The sequence below is a fragment of the Rhinolophus sinicus genome, linkage group LG02, assembly GCF_036562045.2.
Source record: "Rhinolophus sinicus isolate RSC01 linkage group LG02, ASM3656204v1, whole genome shotgun sequence".
NCBI lineage: Eukaryota > Metazoa > Chordata > Mammalia > Chiroptera > Rhinolophidae > Rhinolophus > Rhinolophus sinicus.
Window position 1 is genome coordinate 182,453,425 of NC_133752.1, and position 16,700 is coordinate 182,470,124.

General features: G+C 39.3%; 1 protein-coding gene across 5 annotated transcripts in view; it reads left to right on the forward strand.

Moving 5' to 3' along the window:
• The first annotated feature begins 5,763 nt into the window (after window positions 1–5,763).
• The window catches only part of NR1H4 (nuclear receptor subfamily 1 group H member 4), a 67,669-nt gene continuing 56,732 nt past the window's right edge, over window positions 5,764–16,700 (forward strand). Inside the window, exons 1-3 of one of the 5 annotated variants that reach the window (XM_019732178.2) lie at window positions 5,766–5,946; window positions 6,487–6,616; window positions 16,474–16,638. The gene's annotated coding sequence lies outside the window, so the exon portion shown is untranslated. Of the gene's footprint in view, window positions 5,947–6,486; window positions 6,617–16,473; window positions 16,639–16,700 lie in introns of all 5 variants that reach the window. The other 4 variants (XM_019732179.2, XM_074326209.1, XM_074326206.1 and 1 more) reach the window with 4 other exon arrangements.

The following is a 16,700-nucleotide window of genomic DNA, read 5'->3' on the forward strand; positions in this document are numbered from 1 at the left end:
TGAGGGAGATTAATGGCAATGTGTCTTTTACTGTAATATTTTTTATTTATTTAAGCGTTCACTGTATTGTTTGATCACACCTTATATATTCACTCTGATCCAATAATTCCACTTCTAGAAAACCAGGCCAAGGAAATAATCATAGATGTAGTCAAAGATTTAGCTACAAAGGATGCATTGCAATATCATTTATAATGGAGGAAAACTGAAAACCATTCAAAGGTTCAATAGCAAGGGATTGGTCAAATGAGGGCATATATCTATGAATTGAAATAGTATACCACTATTCAATCATGTTATATATGTAATGAAATATTTAGTAATATCAAAATATTTATGAAACATTAAATGAGAAAAGCAGATTCAGTACAGTATATACCATATGATATCATTTTTTTATGAAAAGAGAAGACGTGGATGTGTCTATGTAGCATTAAAAAGTATTGAAGAAAATATATCAAAGTGTTAGTAATGTATTCTATGAATCTATGGGTTGTGGGAATATAGGTGAATTTTTTTCCTTATGATTATCTGTACTTTCTAACTTTTCTACAATGACGATTACTACTTGTGTAATTAAAAACAACAACAAAGGACTCTTCTGAAAAAGACAGGGGCAAGGAAGACACAGAAGCAAAGTGTATGTGATGTAGGACCAGTGGAGGAACTAATTTGAGACTTCCTAAGTAAAATATAGTAAGGTTTTATCTTATGGGTTGCATATTCGATGAAACAGGTTGTGAATATTTTCTTTTTAGGAGGTTCTGATCACGAGGATTGACTGTCTATGTTCAGATGAAGGTTGAGCTGTAGTCTCTGTTTATAGGAAGGCAATCTCTCCAATGTAGACTCAATGACTTCACTTAGTCACTTAAAACAGCTGATTGCAGAGAGATGGGTCAGGCCCCCATATGGCTTCTAGATTCTAAAAGATTTACATCTGATGGGGCCTGCCAGTTGCTTCCCTTCCCTTTCCTTTTTTTGAACCATGCATTTTCATGTGATAGTTCACTTTGGTTTTCATAATAACCCTTTGAGCTAAGCATTCTTTCCCCATGATGATATTATTTTGAGGGGAAAAAACTAACATGGACTCGCTCAAGGTCATGTGGCAGGATCAGAGTCAGCACTCGAACCCAGGCCCTTGACTCGAATATTATGCTTCCAGCACCGCCACCTACCACATGGCCCTGGGTCTTGGACTTTTTTCTGGTTCTCAGAGTACAGCTTCTTGAGAGGAGTTGTTGTACCTAACCACAGAAAAGAAGTTATTTAAACCTGTAGTGTAAGGACCACTGCAGACACGCTTCTGATCAGCTGATTCAATGCTGGCACAGAGATTCACGTTCACAGCCAGGCTTGAGCCCATGGGGAAAGAGGCCAGCTTGATTATCCATGCTTTCACCCCTTTCCTCCCTTTGTGCATTTCAGTGCCCCCCTGGTGGTCACCACCCTGTGAAGCTGAGCGCCCCGGCTCCCGACCCTAAGCGAGGCCGTACCCTCGCTATAGCAACATTCAAAGTTTACCTGTTCTGCTTCCCATTTGCTTCAGGATCTTTGATAGTAGTTTCTGATCTGTGATGAACTCATTTTTTAGGGTAGGTGGGGAAATTTTTCAATTAAAAAAAAAATGTGTGTATGTGGGAAGATCCTAGAGAAGGTAAAGAAGCCAAAGCATTAATCAAAAAATAATAACCTCTATGGACGGAGATCATTTTTTGGCAGAATGGTTTTTCTGCTACATACCTAATGCTACACCAGAGTTGATCAGTAACAATATGTTAATGATATCCTCCTTCATCGCTACACTATTCAGCAATTAATTACAGTATTGCAGGACTGATAGGCATTTCGTGGAGGAAATATTTTGATCTCACTTTGCCTGAGTTGATAGTGGAGTAAAGTACATCAGTTTTGGAGAAAACGAACTGCAGTTTAAAGCCCAGCTGTGGGCTTTGATGAGTCACTGAATCTTAAGTCTTAGTTTTCTCATTCATAAAGTGGAGACAGTACTTCCTAGCTGGCTCCTAAATTGTAAAGGTGACACATAAGAAGCCCTCATCCCCGCAATGGGGTGCTGAGTCGACTTGCTCTGAGTCACGAGAGCCAAGTGTTAAACTTCTGAGCTGGTTGTTAAACACAGCCACTATTAAAGAATAATTACATAAACTTACAGTTAAATACATTTTAAAAACAAAGGTAATGAATACTCAAAACTCATCATATTCTACTTATTTTATTATGTGTAACACTTATCTATGCTCACGTGGTTTCTGTGTGGCGGAAATACTAAGTAATGGCGTGTTCCTGTATGTCTCTTCCAACTTCTTGTTAAGTGACCTCGTGTTGATAGTTTGAATTTGACCAGGAGAATATTTGCACCATGGAAATAACTCAAATCTGTAAATCAGACTCAAATTATTGCTTCATTGATTGTCTAAGACAGGGTTTCTCAACCTCAGTACTATTAACGTTTGGGGCTGGGTAATTCTTTGTTGTGAAGGGATGTGCTGTGCATTGTAGGATGTTTCGCAGCATCTCTGGCCTCTCTACCTACTAGATGCCAATAGCGTTCCCTCCAAGTCATGACAACCACAACTGTTTCCAGATATTACCAAACATCCCTTGGGGGCAAAATTGCCCTCTCCTCCCCAAAGAGAGCGACAGGCCTTAGGGTTGGAAAACTAGGGCCATCACACAAAATTTGGTCTTGGATATTTTTGTATAGCCTGCCAGCTAAGAAGAGGTTTTAGATTTTTCAACTGTTGTAAAACATGACAGACACCACTTGCAGCCCTCAAAGCCTAAAATACTTTTTGACCCCTTAGAGGAAAAGTTTGCTGAGCTCTGATCTATGCAATGGGGAACATGTTACTAATGCAAGTTAAACTTAAAAGTGTGTCGTTTTAGTAGCTGTTACATTGTGAAGATCACCAAAAAGACAGTTGAAGAAATGTTCTTCCAGTATTCAAAAACATGATTTGATTCAGCAAAGAAGCTGCTCATGTCACTGATGGATAAATGAATTTCCAACATATGTAGTGTTGGAGCTGAAAGAGGGTTTAGTTTAATGAATATAATTTGTACGCAAGTAAGAGTTTAACATTTGATCGCCTTTATGATTCCGTGATAATAAACATATTGGGAAAAGAATTAGTGGTCTGGAATGCAGTTCCATTTGTCAAATCAAGGTTGAACTGACACCGTAACTTGGTTACCGATACAGCAGTTCAGCAGAACTCAATGAAAGAATTCTGTGACAATCAATTGGCACAGAAATACACAAAAATTATATACTTTATTATTTCTAAAACATTAGTTATACATTTGTTATCTCAGAAAAATTTTAAATATACTTGTGTGTGTGTGTATGTATGTATGTATGTATACATCCCTCTCTGATAGCTGGTTGTTAGACATTTGCCAGAACACCACTGCCCCCACTTATCCTACCCCGATTTCTCCGTGCCTCCTCCACATTCTTAGTTGAAAAACACTGGTCTTCTCTTTACTTCAGGAGCTTCTCTAAGCTTCTTTCTGCCTCAGAGCCTTTGCTGCTCCCTCTTCCTTCCCCTGAAAGGCTCCCTTTTCTCCTCCTCATTACGTTTCACTTCCAACGTACCTGAGATCCTTCGGATCTTAGTCCAGCTGGGCAAATATGATGGTGTGAAATGCCCAGAGGGGAAAAAAAAGAACAGCTAATGCTTATAGAGCAATTTTGTGTATCAAGCACTCTCTATGCACAATACTTTGCATATGTTAATTCGTTTAATCCTTACAATAACACCATGAAATGGGTAGTAATTACATCTCCATTTTTCAGATGAGGAAACCGAGACAGAGATAATAACCAAAAGCCTAGAGTCACACAGCTTGTAGGTGGCAGAGCTGGGATCTGAACCCAGGAGCTAGGTTGCAGAGTCTGTATCCTTAACCATCACTTCCAACTGCTGTTGGAGAGAATGAAATCACAGTGTAGACTCTTGGCATCACAGAAGAATTGGACTGGGCATTCATGCAGGAGTCCTCAGGCAGCCCAGAGCTGCAGAGCATGGGGAGTGTCATTGTAAAGACTCTTCAAATGGATGAGGGAGAATTTACAGGGCTGGGGCCCTGTCCTCCTTGTGGCAAAGCCTGTGTAAGGGAGTGTGCCTCAGTATATTGGGCACCCACAGGGGTAGGAAGTGTGAGCGTGTAGGACCTACATGTGCTATTTAATAAGAGAAATAAAATACAGCATTCCTAACATGTTTGAGTGTGGCCTTCCACTAGCTTACTTTACAATGGGGAGTATTGTGCACACACACACATACACACAAACACACATACCCGTGTGTGTACACAGGCATTTTACTTTGGAAAATTGTTCTTTTCTCAGCTCACTCTTTAATTCAGTTAACAAAGAGTTATGCAATACCTTTCCCATGGGAGACACTCTGACAAGTCCAGGGATGGAAACAAAGGAAAGTCTGCTCCCATGTTTGTCCTCTAGAAACTTTGTTCTTGCAACTATAACATACAAGGTTGGAGGAATTAAGGGACAATGAAAGAAATAAAAGATGAGGGAAGTTCGGTGAGGAGACTAGGGGCAGAAGAGGAATAGGGTTCCTTTCAGAGAGAACTCAGCATTTGTGATGGGTCTGGAAGCCGTGCGGCTATGAAAGGAAGGTAATTCAGGTAAAAGGAGGAGCTTGTGCAAGTCCATGGAGGCAGGAGAGCTCTGCACAGGTGGGGCCAGAGGTTTGGGCCTCTGAAGAGACAGGATGTCAGAAAATGCTAGAATGCTAGATTAGGGATAGATTGTTAGGGTGAAAGGGGTTCTAAACGTCAGGCCATACATAGCATGTTCCATTTAGTTTTTAGATAATGGGAACCTTTGTGGATTTTTTTTATTAGGAGACTATTTAGCAAGGGGCTGGGTACATACTTTGTGACACCCAATCAATATTTACTCACTTGATAAAGGAAACAAATAATAATGGCTGAAATGTATTGGGTGCCTGCTATATGTCAGGCACTCTTCTAGACTTTTTACACATTTTTCACTACACATGGAATTCTCACTGCAGCCCATGATGTAGTTACTCCAATCCCATTTTACAGATGAGGAAACTGAGACTCAGAGAGACTGTGTCTCGCTGAAGATCGTGACAAATGAGGAGGCATCTGACCAGAGCCCACACTTTACATCGCCATGCAATATGGAAAAGAGAAAAAAAAAACAAGAAAGGAGGAAAGAGTTATAGGGCCAGTGTTTTTCTTCAGAAAGGAGCTGTGGTAGGCCTAAATTAGCAGAAAAACAGGGTGGGTTGGAAGAAAGAATCATTCCAAAAAAAGAACCCACACAAATCGGTTATTACTTGATATAGGAAGCCCAGGAGAGGGAAGGCCTAGAAGTTTCGAACTCTGAGAAGGCTCAGAGTTTCGAACTTCAGTTCCCGGGAGGTGGTTGGAACTATTCAAAGAAATTGGTGAGAGAGAGGGACCACCGTCCCAGTTCACTTTTAGATGATGTGCATAGAAATCTGGGTACACAGAACTCCCAAAATGCAGCCTGAGGAGAAGTGTTTTAAAAGATGAGCTTCAGGGCGCCTCTGCTTTGTCACATTCCCTACTGCGGGGCTCTGGGAGTGCATCCTGGGAATCTCGAGGCTCTCCCAAGGTTCCTGTCTATGTTTATATCATTTAGCAGGGAAAGGATTGTTAATGACTAATCTGTGTCCACGAGGCACGGAGCCAAGGAAGAGATGCTGCTGCTGGGCCGGAAGGCCGCCTGTGATCATCCACGGCTTTTGCTAGAACTCTCTCCTCCTCCTCCTGGAGTCACCCCAAAACAAACCCGGATTCTGAGCATTTGTAGAAAAATCGCTGGGATTTGGAGAGGAAGACTGGACTCAGAAACCTCCCAGGGCCTTGAAAGTTCATCTCTGACCTGAGACAATCGGAGTGAGTACCTGATTCCTCTGGGAGTGGGGTGTCTCTCTAGCTCAAGGCGACGGAGGGGAAGTCGTCATTTAAAGTTTCTCTTTCAATCATGAATTGGTGGGAGAATAAATTCTAACTTAGTAGTGTTGGAGATGAAATCCTGAAAATTAAAAAAAAAATGACAAAGGCAAACGAAAAGAAGTCAAAGTTAATGGGTCTGACTTACCTTATTGAAAAATAAGTTGCTGACCTTATGGAAAAATTATTTAGGACTATCTTTTTAACATCGTCACCCAGGAGAATCGCTGGAGACAGTACATGTCGGAAGTGTCTCTGTTCTGATTCCATAGACAATTTGACCTATATCGTGTGCTATATTTTGGTCATTTATCAAATCCTGGTGTGAGTTCCATGTCAGATGACTTAGAAACTAGGAATAGGACAATGTTTAAAGTATACTTCATTGAAAGTTTTTCCTGGGAGGAGAGTAGGTTTAAAAAGCTTTCTCTTTTGACTTCCATTGTAAGCTCTTCTGTTGCTTTCCATTTCTCTTATTAATAGCAGATGGAAATATTTTCAAAAGATGGAAAATGTTAGGAAGAACTTTATGATTAAAATTGTCCAAGATCTGAATCTACAGCTCAGGAATCTCCTTGTCTGCTTGCTGCCATAGTGGATTAGCACCTAGGAGGTAAGCCTGGGTCATTTCTCTCAATTGAGTTTTTATTTAGGAGTGAGGGGCAGAGGACGGGAGGCATGTGCATGATTCACTTTGGATTCTGGCTCTGAGAAACTCCCCTAGCTTCTAAGAAATCTGGTGTTGCCACTGGTACGGCCTAAGAGACCCCCTACGTATTACTGACAAAAGGGGTAGGGAAAGATGTTGGGGAGCCATCACTGGGTTTCCAGCTGTGATTTATTCAATGATGCACACCTTCATCTTTGAGTCCCCCCCCCCCCCAATTTTGGACCTGAGCCATTTGCACCGTGGACTCTTCTGTTTTGCTGAGAATGTTGCAACATGGCTGATGCAATTCCAAGTTAGCTGATAAAATATTGGCCCAGGGATGACACTCTCTTGTCCTGAGACCCTTCCTCAGGACTTGCAGCATTGTTTTCCAGCACACACCTCTGCCCTCTCCCCCCAGGTGGAGAGGGAAAGTAATGTAATCTTTGTCCTTCCTCCTATTTCCACATCTCCTAAATCAGGCCAGACTGTAATGGAACACCCAATAGTTGTGAGGCCTTGAGAACTTGGGGAGGAAAAGAAATGTGTGCGTGCATGGGTATGTGTAATGGAACTGATTGAATGTCTACTAACACGTCACACAGGCTTTACCTAAATGGCCCGTTTCCTTCTCACAATAACCCTGCATGGAAGTTTTTCTGAGACTCATTTTGCAGATGAGGAAGCTGAGGCTCAAAGAGGACAAATAACCTGTGGATGGTCACACAGTTAGGACGTAGCAGGACCTGAATATGAGGGCAGGTCTTCTGGCTTCCTTGCTAACCTCGATATTGTTGGAGGCTGAGAAAATTTGAAATCTGCAATGATGGGAAAGCAGGTGTACCAGCCTGCAAACATTTCAGCTGGACAGGGGAGATTTGTTAAGCCCCAATGCAATTGTGAAGATTCGTAAAATCTAGTAGGGCATTTTCTAATGACTGCACCACGAGCAGGGGAAGTAGAAAGTTTTCAGCACATTTTGCTTTAACCCAGAGGTCAGTCTAGGAGAGCTGATTGGAGAGTTCAGTTATCAGCATCTTAATTAAGGACTGCACAAACCCACCACGCTGTTGTGATTAGGGACGTCTGAGAGGAGCTCAGAATTCCTGCTGTTCACAGAGGCTATGGGTTATGAGTGCCATGAGAATGCAAAAGGCTCATGTCATTAGGTGGGTAAACATAGGAAGGAATGAAGATATCTGTTCTTTTCTTGATAGGGAGTGTTTTCATTTTGCTCACAGTCTCATTTTTTCTCTTAAATTCTGGCAACATAGATCATGAAGGGGCTAAAAGAAATAGGAACAATTTTCTTCTTCCCAGGTATTTTTTTATTGCTCCTATATTTTCTATCAGTGGAGATGTAGTTACAAGGCAACTTGTATGAGTGTCCGTAGCCACTAAGCTTCATGGGAGGCAAAAGTCATCCTTAATAGAAAAATATCTACCCTCCTCTTTTCTCTCCCACTTCGCTCTTCTCTGCGTAATCCCATCACCCCTTTGCCCATCCATAGTGAGTGATGTTTTTCCCTTAGTTTTCTCCTTACAATTTTGGCACTAAAGGAACGTCTGCTATTCTTATTTTCTCTCCTCTTTGTAAATTTGTGTCAGTACAACATTGCTATAACACAACTTGATTGCAAAGTGAAATAGTGCACAGGAAATAAAATATTGCCCAGGAGTAAATACTTGCCCCCAGGACAAGAGAGCATCATTTCTGGCCAGCTCTTTGTTAGGTCTAAGAATTATAACAGAGTGCTGGTGACTCAATTTAATATGTATGAATATAAAATAAATTTTTATTAATCTTTTTGAAAGATAAAATCCTAATAGAAGTTTGAGATTTGGGTTCCCATTTGAAAAAGATTTAGAAGGCTCTTTCCTGGTCCCAATGATCCGGGGATAGCTTGAATCCTTTGTACTTTAATTAATGTCACTAGTTCAAATACAAGGAGAAACGGCATAGTTTTGCAGTTTCAAGTCCTGGCAAATGTATTTAACATGGTCATCTAGAAGACATGGTAAATAAGTTACTTGCCCATGGAGACAATAGTCTTGCTGAGGGATCGTGCTGATCAGAGAAAAGCCCACTGTTGTGGGGCTGAGAGCTCCCCTACCAAGCAGAGAACTACCTGCTATCATTTCCTAGAAAGCTATGGAAATGCTCAATGTAGATGCCAAGTCCACACCAGCCTGTAGCTTAAGGAGCTAACGCTGGTTGTGGTCCAGGGTTAAGAGGGCAGGACACAGTAACAGCACTCCAAAGTGGTTGTGTGGGGGATCCTTATTCTCCTGGAACCCATATTCTGAATCTGAGGCCATGATTGGGCTTCAAGGGGCCAGGAACCCTTTGAGACTGTTTGAAAAAAAACAAACAAAAAACATGCGTTTTACAGAGGATTTTTAGGCTGTGAAACTATTCTGTATGATACTATAATGGTGAATACCTATCAGTATACATTTGTCAAAACCCATAGAATATACAACCCCAAGAGTGACCCCGGATGTAAACTGTGGACTTTGGGTGATGATGACGTGTCATTGTAGGTTCATCAGTTGTAACAAATGCACAATTGGTGGGTGTGGAGAATGGGGGAGGTTGTGCACGTGTGGGGATGGGGTACCGTGTTTCCCCGAAAATAAGGCCTAGCCAGACCATCAGCTCTAATGCATCTTTTGGAGCAAAAATTAATATAAGACCCGGTCTTATGTAAGACCGGGTCTTATAGTAAAATAATTTTACTTATTTTACTATAAGACCAGGTCTATAATATAATATAATATAATATAATATAATATAATATAATATAATATAATATAATATAATATAATATAATATAATATAATATAATACAAGACCGGGTCTTATTTTACTATAAGACCAGGGCTTATATTAATTTTTGCTCCAAAATATGCATTAGAGCTGATTGTTCAGCTAGGTCTTATTTTCGGGGAAGCATGGTATAAACAACAACTCTCTCTCCACAAGAATTTAAATGTCACTGCTTACAACATCCAACTATCTAATTGGCCAAATGGAGAATGGGGAATGATATCCTCAATGCATTCATCTCATAAAAAAATTGCAACCTTATAACTAAGTCTAAAATCTCTCTTTCCTTTCCCCAAACCTATTCTCCTCTACTTTCCTCTTTCAGTGTTAATATATATAACACCACCTGTCTTTTCAACCACAGCCTAATATTTGATGCTATAGATGGAGCACAGCATATGTGGCCATTTCCCTATTGATGGTCATTAGGTGATTTCCATCTAACCTAAGAAGCAATGCTGCAATCAACATCCCTGTGCACATGGGCAAAAGTTTCCCCGGGAAGATACCTAAATAAAGATGAGAATTTATTTTATTTTAATATACACTGCTAAAAAGTCTTCCAAAAGGACTAAAAACTATGCTCCCACCAGCAGTGTATGAGACCATGTATTTCATTACAATTACTCCAACTTTTAATATTATCAAACTTAACAAGGTTCGACAATCTGGTAGGTGGAAATGGTATCTAGTTATATTAATTTACATTTTTCTAACTGTTAATCAGTTTCATATGTTTTGTATGTTTATTGGCCACTTGTATTTCCCTTTCTGTAAATTTCCTATTTGTATCCTTTGCCAATTTCTACTCTGGATTGTTTATGCTTTCTGTTTTTTATTTATAGGAGTTATTTGCATATTGTTTATAGTCATTTTTTGGCTGTTATTTATGTTGTAAACATTTCCTCCCAGTTTGTTCCATATATTTAGCTTGGTTTGTGGTGTTTTGATTTCTGTCGTCTTGATTTTAATGTACTCAAGTTAATTCTTTTCCTATTTATTTCTCGTTTAGTAAGTCCTTCTTGATCCCTACATTCATAAAGATCATAAATGTATTCCCCCATGCTTCTCCCAATAGTTTCATCATTTTAAAGTTTTTAATCCACCTGAGACTTATTTTCAAGAATGATGCAAGATGGACATTTTTATTTCCCTGCCAAAGGAATAGCCAATTTTGCTGACACCATTTCCTGAACAGGCCACCTCCCCTCCACCGATTTGAGCTGAATCCAGTAACGCAGCATAGAGAACGGTTTCTGGTAGCTCAGAACACAGCATGCTATTTTCCCTTCCTATACCATTCCCACTGCATGACTTTTGCCTACTCTAACTCCTACTCCTTCAAGACCAAGTTCAAGAATCAGCTCTCCACCCTCAGGAAGACTCCCCTCACTCTCCCAGTCACGGCCCTGCTTAAAACCCACCGATGGCGTCCATTTAGTATACAACCCAAACTCCTGAGCACAGTCGCCAGGCGCTAGGAGAGCTGCCTTCTCTCAGACCTCATTGCCTGCCCTCCCTCCTGCTCACTCCTCTCCAGGCTCACTGGGCTCTTGCTCTTCCTCCAGCACTCCAAGCCCTGGCCCTTGGTACTTGCTGCCCACTTGTTTCTCGGCCTAGATTTATTTTTCCCTGGCATGGCTTACTCCTTCTTCTCCTCCACATCTCAGTTCAAATGTCCACTTTTCCAAGAGCTCCTCCCAGATCACCCTCTCCAAAATAGTGTCCAACCACAGGACGTTAGCCTTTATTGGAAATCTTATCATTTGTTTACTTGCAAATTCTCCATCTTGCCCACTAGAATGTGAGCCCCATGAAGACAGTGATTGTTTTCTTTTTCCCTTCTGCCTCATCCATTTCTCTATTTCCAAGACCGAGATCCAAGCCTAATACAGAGTGGAAAATTAGTGAATGTTAAGAGAATGAATGTCCTTGCTTGTGTTCCTAAACTGGTGCTTACCTCTATGACAGCAGTCTCCACACTATTTTCCTGGGGTTTTCCTTCTGTGACTTTTCCAATAAGCTCCTTGAAGGATCATGATTTTTCTTTTTCCTTAAGAACATTCTTCTTGCCCTTGGGCTGAATCCAGGGCTTCCCCTAGGCATGACATGTTGATGGCTAGAAGTTCACTTTTTTTCTGCCCTTTAAGTATGGGTTACATAGACATCCAACAAAATATATGCTTTGCCATCAACAACTAGATCCATGTAAGAAAAGTGTCACCAAGGACGCTGTCTTTGGGTGTGAAGAGTTTCTAGGTAACCAGCACATGTAGCTGGTTTTTATCTTTATCTTCTCAGAGCTGAGATTCTTCTAAATCAGAGTCAAAGCTATTAAATGGGGGCAGGGTGTTTCCAAGGTCTCTGCTTGCAAATGCTTTATGCTAAATCAGAGAAGCTCTAGCCCATGAACTTCCTGTGACACACAGTGTCTAAACAAGTAAAATTGATAACCAGAAAGTGGTAGTCCAAACTACTAGTCACTATGGGTCTTATCATATTAAAAACAAACAGCACATACCGTTTCTGAAGTTATTCCTGGGTCCTTAAATGGAGACTTAGGTTACAAATCCTACAAATAAACATAAAGTAAAATAAACATTTTTGTCCCTGCTTAAACTTTGGATCATCAGACTTCTTCCTCCCCTTGCTCCTTTCTCTGTGCTGGAGTCAAGTCCATCCCATCTCTACAGATACCACCCTGATATGCACCTGGTAACCTCACTTCAGCAACAAATTTCCTGAATATTCTTCCTCCCTTCACTGCTTACCCTCCCTGTCCCACCTTTTCATTAAAGTAATCTTGAAGGTACATTTCATTGTGCCACCCAAAATTTCCATTAGCACCTCATTGACCACAGTTAGGGTCTCCAAATATTTTGGGAAGAAATTGCTTTCTCCTCAAAGTCTCAAAAATGTGTGTGTGTAAAAAAGAGAGAATTTCTCAGTAAGCTTATATATCTTTACAAATGAAGGAGCTTTTCACATACATAATTTCATTCAATCTTTTTCATTACAAAATATTTCCTACATGCAAAAAAGTAAGTAATATAATCAACTGCCTTGTATTTACCCCCCAGCTTAAGAAGGAGAGCATTTCAGTTGCCATGGAAATTCCCCAGGTACCCACCTAGACCTTCCGCACCACTGTTGTGAATGTAGGTTCAGTACTTTTGTGCATGTCTCTGTGGGTTACAGCAGGAATCACCAGATTTTTCTATAAAGGCCAGCTCCTGAATATTTTAGGTTTTGCAGACCATGTGGTCTGTGTTGCAACTACTTAACTCTGCTACTATTGCATGAAAACAGCTATAGATAATATGTAAACAAAAGGGCAAATGTGGCCCATGGCAGTCTGAACTTGACCCATGAGTCATAGTTAGCTGACCCCTGCATTATAATATCAGTGGTAATATGTAGCATTGTTTTGCATACCTTTAAACATACATAAATCTTATCAAGCTGTATGTATTGTTCTGCAACCCGATTCTTTTGCTAAATATGATGTTTTTCAGTTTACCCATATGAATACATATAGTCCTAATTCATTCACTTTAAGTGCTGTATCATATTCAATTGTGAATATACTATTTCTTTATTGTAGCCGTTCTCTTGCTGATGGATATTTATGCTCTTTCCAATTTTTTTTACTACTGGAAACAATGCAGTGAACATTTTTGTACAGGTCACCCTATGTATATGTGTGTGAAAACTTATGAACAGTTCACCTTTTAATCTTTACAGCAGCTTTATTATTTAGATGTTTACAGCCTCATTCAGCTGAGGCTCAAGGTATAGTGTGGGGTGGGAAGGATGTTAAGTGAATAGTTCAAAGTCATACGTAAAGCTATGAATAGTCAGAATGGGTTCACCATCCTAATTTCCTCATGCTTTGTCCCCATGGCATTTCTACTAGACTACAGCTATTATTCAGGTATATGCATAACACTGCTAGTTGTGAAAGGGGAATACAAAAGAAATATAAACTATAATTCCTGTCTTCCAGTTTACAATCTGGTGATAGAGTAGAGAAGACAAGATGGCTGAAGTTAAATCAGTAATACCACACAAGAGGGAGGAATATAAATGTCAGAGGAAGCATTTACGGAGAAGTAGGGACAGTCATGGAAAAACATCTACAAAACTGAGAGACATATGGGCACATTTGAGTAAATGGAGATATACCTTGTCCCTGAAAGGCAAACTTGGAAATGATAAAGATGTAAATCTTCCTACCTAAATATATAGGTTTGGTACCATCTCAAACTCTCAAAGAAGCTTTTTAAAAGAATGTGATACAAGATGTGATAGGTTATTATAGAGAATAAAAAAGTGAGAATTTCTTAAGAAGAATTGAAAAAGAATGAACAATAATAGGAAAGGATGATATTGATACAAGATACACAATCAATGGAAAACTAAATTCAGTTTAAATCGAAGAAGGCTCATAAATCAGTGTGAAAGGAAAAAAGTATTCAACAAGCAATTCTGAGAAATAGTCACCTGGTACCATAAACTAAAAATAAAAAGCAACAAAAATAAGTTTTAAAATCAAACATATTTAACTATATACAATGCAAAATATTTCAGGTAAAGATAAGTAAAAGGCAAATGAAAATGTATGTAGCAAATACCCCAGAATGCTAATACATTCAGGATACAAACAACTCTTCTAAGTTAGTAAAAAGCATGAGCCCTTTCATAGAAAAAGACATAAACAGAAAATGGAAAGAAACTATTATACAGAGAAAGAGAGAGAGAGAGAGAGAGAGAGAGAGAGAGAGAGAGGTAAAAAAAATTTCAGGTTCACTAGTAATCAAAGAAATGCGATTTAATACAGTGAGAGGATTTGTCACCCAGCACATGAGAAAAGATCATTGTAAGTGAGAGTAGGTAATGCCAGTGAGGTACGGTTAGAAGGCACTCTCATCCACTGCTGATGGGAGTGTAAATGGAACATAAAAGTTATAGAATGCAGTTTGACATTTTAGAAATGCTTTTCTGTATTGTCTGAAATGTCTGCAATGGCCCTTTTATTTTAAAAACACTTTCATTAAAAAATAAAATTTAACAGCTTTTCAAGAAAACAGTGCATGAAGGCAAGGACATCTGTGGGCCAATTCAGATATTTTTTGTTATCTGCTCTGATTCCAAACTTAATCTTTTGTGTATTAACACATACATGAGTTCATCTGAATAGAAACGGTGGCTTCCTGTTATCTGGGCTTGTATTACTGACTTCAGAGAATTCTTAGGCTTTCTGTCTGCAGTTTCTCAAAGTTCATTATTTAAACAGAACCTTTAACTGTATTTCTAAGGAGCTCTTCTTCCTTTAGTTCACGTGCTCTGCCAATGTTTGTTGTGGCTGCTACGTGACAGTGGTGTCTTCCTTTCTTGTCTGCATGCTCTGTCTCCCACAACAGACTGCATTTTCGACTTGTGGTCTTTGCCATGAGGAAAATGAGCCGCCCTATTTGTACTGAAAGTTTAATAGGCACTAATAGTGACTAGTAATAAACTCAGTCCAGAAAACTTTTTATTTGACACCTTAAAATCTTAAAGTCACTAGAAGTTATTTTAAAATTCAAATTTATGTACATATTTTAGTTACAGAAAAGCATGATAGGATGATCAATATTAGAAATTGAAGCACAAAAATGTGATACGTTAGGGTAAAATGCTGCGGTGAAATGGAATGAAATGTGAACTCAAGGAAAAACAAGAATGATTAAAACAATTTCCAAGTGTTAAAAGACATTTTGTATTTCTTAGAGGGAGGAAGGAGGATATTAAGTTTCTATGGTATTTAGACAATTGAATAGATTTAAGAGTAATGTGACAACAAGCAAAGTTTTCAATTTTTACAATAAGTCAGAAATTACATTTTTTTGCAACTATTGTATTTTTTTTAAGTGAAAAACTTTAGATGTCAACCCACAAATATGTTGAGAGTGCACATTGTTTTTCAAACTTCGTGTAGGGAGTAAATGAGAAAAACTATTCGAAAGCCACTAATGTAGAGAACTCCCGTTGCTTATTCTCAGCCTATAAAATGACTCTTTATATGAAAGGGAAGATTTGAAGGCAAACAAACGAAAAGACTCCAGAGCTAAGGTCTGGGGTCTCCTAAGAGTTAGTCTTCCTATTGTGGTTCTTCCCCCAACAAGGGGGTAAAGAGTATCAGCGAGAGGAGGACACAGAAGTAATCCCAATTAAAGATATAATGTATGTAGAAACACTTGCCAAATGCTTGGGACACAGTAGGTGCTCATTAAATGACAAGACAATTAAAACTAAAGCTGCCAATTCCAAGAAGGAGCTGTTAAGAGGTAAAGGAGACCCTACTATTATGAGATGTATATAATTAAGTGAATTTATACCCCCAAAGGTAATCATTACATTTATTCATAGTTTACCTATAATGTTACAAAATACTTTAAAAATTTCTTCTGTTATTTGTTTAAGGCAGAGATTAACAAACTTTTTCTGCAAAGGGGTAGATCGTAGATGTTTTTGTCTCTTTGGTCCATATTGGGTGTGTTGCAACTACTCAACTCTGCCATTTTAGGGAGAAAGAAGCCTTAGATTTTCCATAAACAAATGGATGTGTCTGTGTGCCAATAAAACTTTATTTATGGACACTTAAATTTGAGTTTCCCATCATTTTCATGGGTCATGAAATATCCTTTTAATTTCTTCAACCACATGAAAATGTAAAAGCATTCTTTGATCGCCGGATGTACTAAACAGATGGTGGGCCAGCGTTGGCCTGTAGGCAAGTTTGCCAAACCCTGGTTTAAGGTACAGTGTTTAAGGGCCTTTTATACTAAGAGTGGGCATAATATCTGGAAGGATACATAAGAAACCGGTCATTATAGTTGTATTCTGCTAAGTGATGGGTGATAGAGCTGGAAGACTTATTTTTCAGTACTGTTTGAATCGCTTACGATTTTAAAAATTAAAGAGTTTTCTTTTCTTTAAACCCCTTCAGGAATCATAATCCCACCAAACCTGATTTGAGCAGGCTAACTCTGCTCCCTATCTGGATTCTGGAGGGCTCTGCTGCAAGCTAATCAGGGACACTCACACAGTGGCTCTCCAGCCAGGGGAAATAACCCAAATGATACAGAAGTAAGGGAATTGGACTTTCATTTGGGTGAGTGATAAAGTCTGTCTTTGGTGCCAATAGGAGCATGAAATCCTTATCTTGTGCCATTT